Consider the following 9643-nt stretch of genomic DNA (forward strand, 5'->3'; position numbering starts at 1 on the left):
TCTCATATCCAAAAACCCTCAAATGAGCATATGACAGATTTTCCAAACCATACCTCCTCTGCAACTTGACAACCAAGATCAATGTATGGTGATCGATTAATGAGATTCACGATAGTACCTTAATCCAAAAGTATTATGGTAAGCCTGCTTAACTATGCATACTATAGACTCTTTCTTGAATATCATTGTACATGCACTCTATAATACCATTCTAGGGTGGGATGTATGGGGTGGTCAATCAATGCTTAATATCTCATTCATAATAAAACTACTCAAATGCCTTAAAGACATATTCACTCCCATTGTTAGACCTTAGGCATTTTAGCATATACCCAAACTTGTTCTCAACAAGAGCAACAAAGTGATGAAATGTAGCCAAAATGTATGATTGCTACTTAGTAGGATAAGCCCAGACCTTATGGGAATAATCATTAATAAACTTTCCCAAAGCACTTCATGACATCCAATGATTGCACGGCATGGGACCATATACATTGGAGTAACACAAGAGTTAGAGGCTTACCCATGTGCATAGAGCCAAACTTTTTACCTGCCATAAAGACAATGATCATATGAGTCAAAATACAAACAATCAAGAGGTGGGAGATACTGCAAATGAGTAAGTACTTTCATTCCTTTTAAAGACATGTGCCCAAGGTAATAATTCCATAAGGATACATGTGGTAAATTGATCACAGCCAATACATGGTCAACATACCTAGATACAAACAAAGGATAGTGGCTACCAGCCTTGGCACCTCAAGAAAAAACAAGGTAACCATGGGTAACGTTCCATGTAAAATCATCAAAAGAGACATTATATCCTCCATCATCCAGCTACCCAGAGTAAGTTTTTGGTTAAAGCTAGTGCATGACATACATTATGCAAAATAAAAGAGCGACCTAAAGCAAATTGCATTCCAATATCCCCAATACCAATGCAATGTCATTTTCCAATCTCACAAAAATTGTAATGTTATGATAGGTATGAAACCAATTCCAATGCAGAGTAACATGGAAAGAAGTCCCCCAAATCAAAAAACCAATACTAAGATCAAGTCGACAAAGCATCACTCAACCAAGTAAAATCAAGAGATTAAGTAGCTAAGTTATAGTCATCATCAGACTCAAGCTACCCTGCACTTATCTCTTTAATCTTCACACTAGGCTTACTAGGGACAATGCTACAATCGTAAGACTTAGCATTATCCTACACTCTTCCCTTGTCTTTCTTATTGTGTCTATCATTGCACATCTTATGGCACTACAACCTAATATGACCCTACTACCCACAATAATGACATGTCAACAAGGACTTATGCTCAAGGGACTTATTGTGAGATTTCCCATGAGTCCAAGACTTGTGTGTGTCGAGTTGTGAGTTTTTACCATAGTTGTTATTACCATTACTACTATTTCTACCTCTAACAATCAATACATGAGAAGTATGAGCTACATCAATGTTCTTCCTGTTGACCTCTTCTATTAGTAGAGCACTCTTTATATGATTACATTTAAAATCACCCTCAAGGGAATGAGCACTCGTAGTAGTAAAAAGGTGTGTCCCATGACTCAGGAAATGTAACAAGCAAGAACAAAGTCTTGATATTATCTTCAAACTAAATTCCTTGTGAGACAAGCTAGCTAAAAATGGAATGAAACTCATTCAAATGAGTAGACATTTTCATACCCTCTCTTACGCGTAAGTCCACAAGCTTCTTCAGCCCCAGTACAACTGAGATGCAAGACTTTTCTTATCACAAAGGTCACAAATATTTTTCCACAATGCATAAGTACCACCCTTAGTATCAATGATATTAAAATATAACTACTTTGATAATGATAGAATGATAGTGGACTTGCATAGCTCATCAAGTTTTGCCCAATCCTATGCATCATAAAGCTCAAGCTGTATGTCCTCCAACTTTAATTTTTTAACTACATCTTTTGCATCAAGACTTGCCACATCTGCATCTTCAAATATTGGAAGTTATTTCCATCAATCTTTTCCTCCCACTGAAAGTACTGATGTTATCATTGAGGATATTGATCCCCTCCCGCCTGTGGTGATTTAGCAGAAGCAACTTAAACGAGTGGCTGACCCAGCCCTAGCTCCTCCCCTAGTGTGAGGTGTCTGCCAGGCTTATTCCAAGGCACACCTTTTTGTAGTTCATTAGTAGGTTTTCCAAATGACATAACCTAGTGCTCCCTTGGAACATCACGGGTTTTGTCACTTAGACCCCACTGAGTCTACATTGCAACAGAAGTGTTCCGATCGAACCCACTGGGATCGACCTAAATTTTTGGGTTCCTAAAATTAGACGTGTCTCCTAATAGCCAGATAGCATCAGTAATTTCAAGTTCCCACTTCTACAAGATTACTCTATTTGATGCGGACTTCCCATTGCACTTGTTTCAAAGAGAATGGGAGATGGAGGGGAGTGTGGTACGTCAACCCGCCTACCGCTCATAAGGTAAAATTCCATTCTGGCCCCCTAAAACAATGCAATCAGTTCTACCTTAACGACTAGTCGTCTTCCTATTTCTATTTCTGAAAATCTCCCAGCTAATCAGGACCACCCTACTGTTGGACAGAACCATCAGGGGTTACGTCCACCTGCTTTCCTTTGATGACAGAATTATCTCTAGTTTTTTAATTACCTATAGCACATTTATTGGAATATATACAACCATCTTCCTTAATTAGTCCATTAAATCACAAGTTCCTTCACGTAATTTATCTCACAGTTACCAAGATTCCACCCTTGTACCTAGCATTTAGAGTTCCAAGATCCCATCTTGGGTCACGAAGGGGCTCGTCAGATTCTAAGAATAATGCAAAATTACTAGCCAGAGCCCCCCCAAGCACCCACATTTCCTACTACCCTAGGCTATCCCTACTGACAAACCTTTCGCTACAGTCCGGTCTAACCCTCTCGAAGCGATAACCATGACCTCCTTAGAGTAGGGTCTCACAACTAGCTTGGGGTAGCCTAGTACTATCTTTCCTTTTATCTTGTTTGTCAATAATTTTAATCAGGGATCTTTCCTTTTATCCTGTTTGTCAATAATTTTAATCAGGGATCTAGATTCTAGCAAACACAAACAATCCTTTCAAACAATGACAATCACACCATTGTGCAATTCACAACTTCCATAGCCAAGGTAGAACTTATCCTAAGGTAACCTTATATTCTAATGAGGATTCTCCTCCCCATATAGAAGTGTTAAGTACATCTCTTACAACATGTTGAGCAAGACATGAATTTCATGTTTGGGGCTAACTTAGCCAACATAAGCAAATTTCCTTTAGGAAAAATTGTGCGACAATAATTTAACGAGATGATTTACAAGACCCTCAAATAGACATTCACTTTTCATAACAAGCATTAATCAACCTTAACCTTGTCGTGTTGACAATATATCGAGTTATTTTATTAATCGCAAGTGCGCATATAGTCTTTAACTCATTTTGTGCAATATCCTCTTTCAACTATTTCCATCATGATCTTACAAATTATAATCTTGATTAATCTAACTAGTATTGAGAAGTAAGCATGTGAACTCTCCTTATACTAGAGAGGATAAGGGTAGCTAGGTGTAAATGAACTGGAGGATAGGGGAGCAAGGGGAAACCCTAAGGGCCTAACTTCTCGAAAGGCTATATAAACAGCCTAAAGGTCACTCTCACAGTTGAGGAGAGTGCACTAGTTATACCTTTGAACAACTTACTAAGCAAGATCTTCTTCTTGTACTTGAGCTCTCTCTCTCCCTCTTGTGCATACTCTTGTGCTTCCAACTCTGATTTTCCACATGGTATCAGATCCATCTCTGATCCTTTAGCTTCCCTCAGCTTCCTTACATCATTAAGTGCACATGAGCTTTCAACTTCTACCTCTTACCTCTTGACCACTATAGCCACAACTTGACCCACCTCTGTTGGAGGACCTGGAGAGAGCAAAGGAGAGCATTTTAGCTCAAGGTTCCTTTTGGAGACTTCATCCCTAGCACAAGCACTTCAGCATGGCACATCAAATGTGGAGATTGGGCAACCAGGATGATGTCATTGTAGAAATCATGAATCTGATGCAAATTTCTCAGCCTCTAGTTCAGCTCCTTGGCGCGGCTTGTAGTGGGTGCAATCGTGGCGGCTATCATGGGGCTTTGTTAGCCCCCCCAGTGGGCCATCTCCCTCTAAGAGGATTTGAATAAATTCCTCCTTTGTTGTGGTTGTTGTAGCTATGGGTTTTTGGCATCCATATCCAAGAAGCTTCAAGCTTCCTATTTTTTCAATTTCTTCAATAATCTGTAATCATTTTAACATTGTAATGAACTGGGCATACAGGAAAATACCAATCACACTGACAGTATAAAAGGTGTAAGAGGGTTTCCTCTCAGGCATGACGCAATTATCAAGAAATCTCTCTTCCACCTCTCTTCAACTCTCATGGCTTCCCCTTCTTCCTCTCTCTTTCTCTCTCTCTCTTCTTCCTATCTTTCTCTCTCCTCTTCTTCTTCTCTTGCAGTCTTTCTCTCTCTTCTCTCCCTTAGTTAGGCTAGCTAGGTCTCCTTCATTACAATTGGTATCAGAGCCCCTCCTTCTCCTTCCCTTAGATTTAGGTTCCTTATAGTTCTTCACAGTTAGAAAATCCTAGTTGCACAATGCCCACAAGTACACAAGGAGTACTCAGACAAGCTGTCAGCCTTCTTGAAGACTATGGCAGCCTTTCTTGGGGAGCTCACTGGAGGTTTGACTACATCTAGAGGCAGAAGGGAAAGAATGGCAACTCGTTTTTACTTCATAGAGAAATTTTTGGGGTGCCTCTTCCAAGAAGACCCCTCTGGACTTGGGGAAAAGAGTAACCATGACTATCTTTTACAAAAGTGAGTTTTCCCCCTTCTTTCTCTCAAGACCCTCAAGCTGCCATGGAAGCTACATCCCAAAATCTTGCAAGATCTCTCTCCCCCTTCTTCCATAGCTTGCATGGCACCTCCAACCAATTTCTTGAGACCTTGGGCTCACCCTAGAGTACCTGAGTGCCATCTCATACCCTGCTGAAGCCCCCAGGGCTGCCCCTGTAATACCACCAACAGAACGATGGCCCTGGAGAGCTGCACCATTCAATGCGCTACTGCTTCTTTGATAAACTGTGCCTCCAACTCTAGAGTCTCCATGGTGAAGGGAACATTCATCAGTGAGCACATGGACTTCTCTACCGGGCACTTGAAGAATCTGTTGCTCTCATCAATTGTGTCATACAAAAGCTTAGCCTTCTCAATATTGCACTTCTCTGCTACCTCTAGGCCTCCTTTGGCCAACAGATCATCAAGCACAAGGCCACAAACATAGATGCAAAGCATGGCGGTGTGTTGTATAGAGAATTGTTGTTTGCATGGATCTTGTAGTCCAACATTACAGGAGTTATAGGCTGAGCCTCACCCAAAAGGTCCTTGCGAACAATCACAATAGTTACACCGGAAGGACCAATGTTTTTTTGTGCTCCGTCGGCATAGATCAAGCCAAATTTGGACACATCCACAGTCTGTGACAAGAAGGGTCCCACCTGTAGGGGGAGGGTAATCTTTGAACTCTACCCCATGGAAGGTCTCATTCACACAAATGCTTGAAAACTGTGTGCTTGTACATTCAAAGGACGAATTCAACATTCTAAATCACAAATAGGAACTCCTTGCTGTAGTGGCTCACCTCCATGATGCTCATGACGCATCCATGCCAGTTGTAGAGCTCCTCTTGGGCCTACTTGACAACGAAGGCAAGGAGGGTAGCAGGGCCGATGACAAAGTTGAAGATGTGACCATCGTCCCAAGCTTAAGCAAGGTATGTCTCATGGGTCTTAGTCTCTCTCCTCCAACCACTTGTTGAGCCCAACCTCTTGCTTGGAAAGATTAAAGAATTACATGAATTCTTGTCTAGGTTGAAGCCATGGATTACCTATTGATTGCCTTCTTCCATTATGCACTTCTTGAAATGCATGCATGATTGAGCACACTTCAAATTTCTTTCCTATTGGATGAGAATTTAACTCCTAACCCATAATCGTGCTTGGTCTTGATTCTTGATCATTAAGCCAAAAAGTGATGCAATCAATGAGTCACTAATTTGCAAAGGTAACCCGTTTCCCCATCCCATTTTCCTTATTGATCATGCATATCATGAAAGGTCCAATTCTCAATTTGTAAATGCATATCATGCTAGTTGCTTAATAGTAAATTTCTGCCATGTATATTTCGAGTGAGAAAAAGCCCGATGCCGAGCGAGGTGGCAAGATAAAAGAGGGGTGACCCTCCCTTGCCATCAAAGACCCTGAAGGTGTGCACAACCCAGCCCAGGGGGAACTTTGCCCACCTATTGGTGATCCGGAGCCCAATATTTGTTTGTAGGTGCAGGTACTCTAAATTGGTGGCCCGAGCCCCAATCATTGACATCCAAGCAGCTTGCACATGTATGGATAGCAAATGTATGACTTGATGTATGTATACACATGTATTGGCAGAGAAAATGTATGACTTGGTGGATGTATGATGGCTAAATGCACATGTATTGGTAGAGAACATATATGACTTAATGGATGTATGGTGGATGTATGTAGTGGGAGATAGATGTACCCTATCTTAGCTCTAAAAAGTCAATTACAGTAGATTTTTCGTATTTACTATGAGAAATATTTTTACATGGGCTCATAGAGGGGATCAAGGGCTTCATTTTAAATCAAGAAGCTCGGCGATCAGAGCTCCCTATCTTGAGATATTGCAGTTTTTGTGATAGGGGGTCCGGTGGACTGCACCTAGTATGGTAGGTCATAAGGGTAAAGCCAAGGTCCAGGAGGACTTCCACCGCGAGATCAAATATTCCCTTGCATCTATGAATGATCCTAGCTCGGTCCACAAGAGGATCGTGAAGACATGCTCAAAGAAGGTGTCCTCCGAGACGAGCCATGTGGCTATGCTTAACGATACACTATGCAAACATGAGACCCATCATGCTGAGTGGCATCGAGAGCTGGAACACCGCCATAGGGAGATGGAAAAATGCCAAGATTGGCATCATAGAAAGATGATGGCTAAGATGGACTTGCTCGTAGAGCACATGGGCACCCTCGTCTCCACCTTCTCACCCTCCTTCGCTCAACCCAAGGAGCATGGTCCTCCCTGTGAGACCAACCATCCTTTCCCCTTGAGACACGGGACGTGGCTTGCAAGGTTTTGGTAGCACCCATGGTTTTTCCCATAGCACATATGAGCTAGGCAAGCCCTCTATGCGACACGATGATCCCATCCTCCTATCACCCATGACTGACAAACCCATCCTTGGGTAGCATGCACATGGTAATGGGCAGCATGCACATGGTAGTTTTGGGCAAGAAGGCCCCAATGTTTAGTTTGGTTTGCATGTACTGCATGGGCATCATGGAAATTTTGGGCAGTAAGGCCCTAATGCAAGTGCATATGGGCAGCATGGAAATTTTGGGCAACAAGGCCCTAATGCAGGTGCACATGGGCAACATGGAAATTTTGGGAAGCAAGGCCCTAATAATCAGTTTGGCCCACATGTAATGCATGGGCAGCATGGCACCTAGGGACATTTTGGTCAGCAAGGCATGTTTGGGTAGCAAGGTATATATGGGCAGCATGCAGCACATAGCATGCATGGGTAGCAAGGCCCAAATGAATTATGTGACAAGATTGTCTTTACTAAATTTAATGGGCAATCCTCATCCCTGGCTGAGTTAGAGAAATGGACCTCTAAACTCAAAGCCCACTTTCTCATTTACCCCCGTACCGATGAGGCCAAAATTGTATTCTCCTCCCTTCACTTAGAGGGCTTTTCCCACACATGGTGGAGGTACATTCAAAGGAAAAACTGGCAGTTTTGTGATTGGGAAGATTTCAAGATGCACATGGTTCAAGTTTTTGTCTCCCTAGTAGAGAAGGAACGTTTGACAAGGCAATGGTATCATTTTGACCAACATAATCTCACCATGTGGGAGTATACTAACCAATTTATGAACCTATCCATGTATGTGGAAGCTATCAGTGATGAGGCCAAACTGCATAAATACATTTATGGGCTAGATTCAAATCTCTCAGCTGATGTAATGGCTCAAAAGCCAGCCACCTTGTTTGATGCCATAGAGTTGGTTGAACGGTATGGCAGAAAATACCGTCGCAATGAGGGCATGCAACCCATTTCAAGACAGCAAAGATACCCCATTAGGCAGCCTCCATATGTTGGAAATTATCACAGCAACAATGCATTGAATGGCAACCCCAAGATACTGACTTATCCCACTTTTAATGCTGAGAGAAAACATGGCAATTTTGGGACAGCACCTTCGCCCAAAGGTGACACAAAGTATGTGAAAGTAAGACTCGGAATGCCTTAGGTTCGAATGGCCAAAGATTCATTTCCTTGGATATTGTCAAGGACTGAAAGGCTAAGGGTCTATGCTTCAAGTGTGGGGATAAATACACTCCCGATCATGTATCCCAATGCCCATTTAAGAATGCCATTGTTAGGTTTAATAGCATGTATGTGTTGGAATATTATGATAGAGTGGATGAGGACCCACATGACACACCACCGATGATGACACATGCTGAAAATGCAGATTTTGAAGAGGATATTGACCCCGATTAGTTTTATGATTCTTCAGATGGGTTCCCTTTTGACCCCGGTGGCTACCCCACATTTGGTTGTTAGAACTAATACTTTACCCCCTCCCCCCCCCCCACTTACCCCCATATCATTTTGCTCAATCTCCATGGATGCATGGATGAGTTCTAGGAGCTCGAGCACTCTCCGAGTACATGGAAACATTAATGGCAAGAATGTATATATCCTCATAGATAGTGGTAGCACACACAGTCTTGTGAAGAAATCCGCCCTTGCCCATCTCACATGTATCCCTACTAAATTATAGCAACCTCTAAAAGTCAAAGTGGCTAACGAGAGTGAAGAGATAAGCACCCATGTCTACACACAATTGCCTCTCTCAGGTTGGTTGCAAATTATGCAATAGTGGTGACCTAGCTACACTTGATATGGGCCCCGTGGATGTTGTCTTAGGCTATGATTGGCTGAAGTAGTTGGGGAAGATTTCTGTGGACTTTTCTTAGTTGTACATGGAGTTTGTGGTGCATGGGTAGCTTGTACATTTGGAAGGCATCAAAGAAAATGCAGATTTTCAACTTATAACAGCAAGACAACTAAAAAAGGAATTTAAGAAGTGCTCATAGATCTTTGTTTTGCATTTGAATAAGGATATTGATGACCAGCACAATTCTTGGAAGAAAGATGCAGCATTAAAGGCACTGCTGAATATTGGGATCTCTTTCAACCCCCCACCACCCTCCCACCTAAGAGGCAAGTAGACCACCTGATTGACTTGGAACCCCATGCCAAACCAGTCAATAAACCCCCGTATCAACACTCTAAATGTGTGAGAGGAAGTAGCCAAGCAAGTCAGGGAACTCATTGAGATGGGATTCGTCAAGCCTAGCTCTTCCCCTTATGCCTCCCCGGTTCTATTGGTCAAGAAAAAGGATGGGTCCTTTCGAATGTGCATTGACTATCATGATTTCAATAAGATCACAATCAAAAATAGGTATCATATCCCTAGAA

General features: G+C 42.2%; 1 pseudogene; it reads right to left on the reverse strand.

The window, feature by feature from the left end:
• Positions 1 to 546: 546 nt before the first annotated feature.
• Positions 547 to 5667, reverse strand: LOC148017102 (phosphoserine aminotransferase 1, chloroplastic-like; annotated as a pseudogene).
• Between the last annotated feature and the right edge of the window lie 3976 nt (positions 5668 to 9643).

The sequence above is a fragment of the Lygodium microphyllum genome, chromosome 22 (assembly GCF_053477565.2).
Source record: "Lygodium microphyllum isolate KBCC chromosome 22, Lygodium_microphyllum_v1.1.10, whole genome shotgun sequence".
In the NCBI taxonomy this organism is placed as follows: Eukaryota; Viridiplantae; Streptophyta; class Polypodiopsida; order Schizaeales; family Lygodiaceae; genus Lygodium; species Lygodium microphyllum.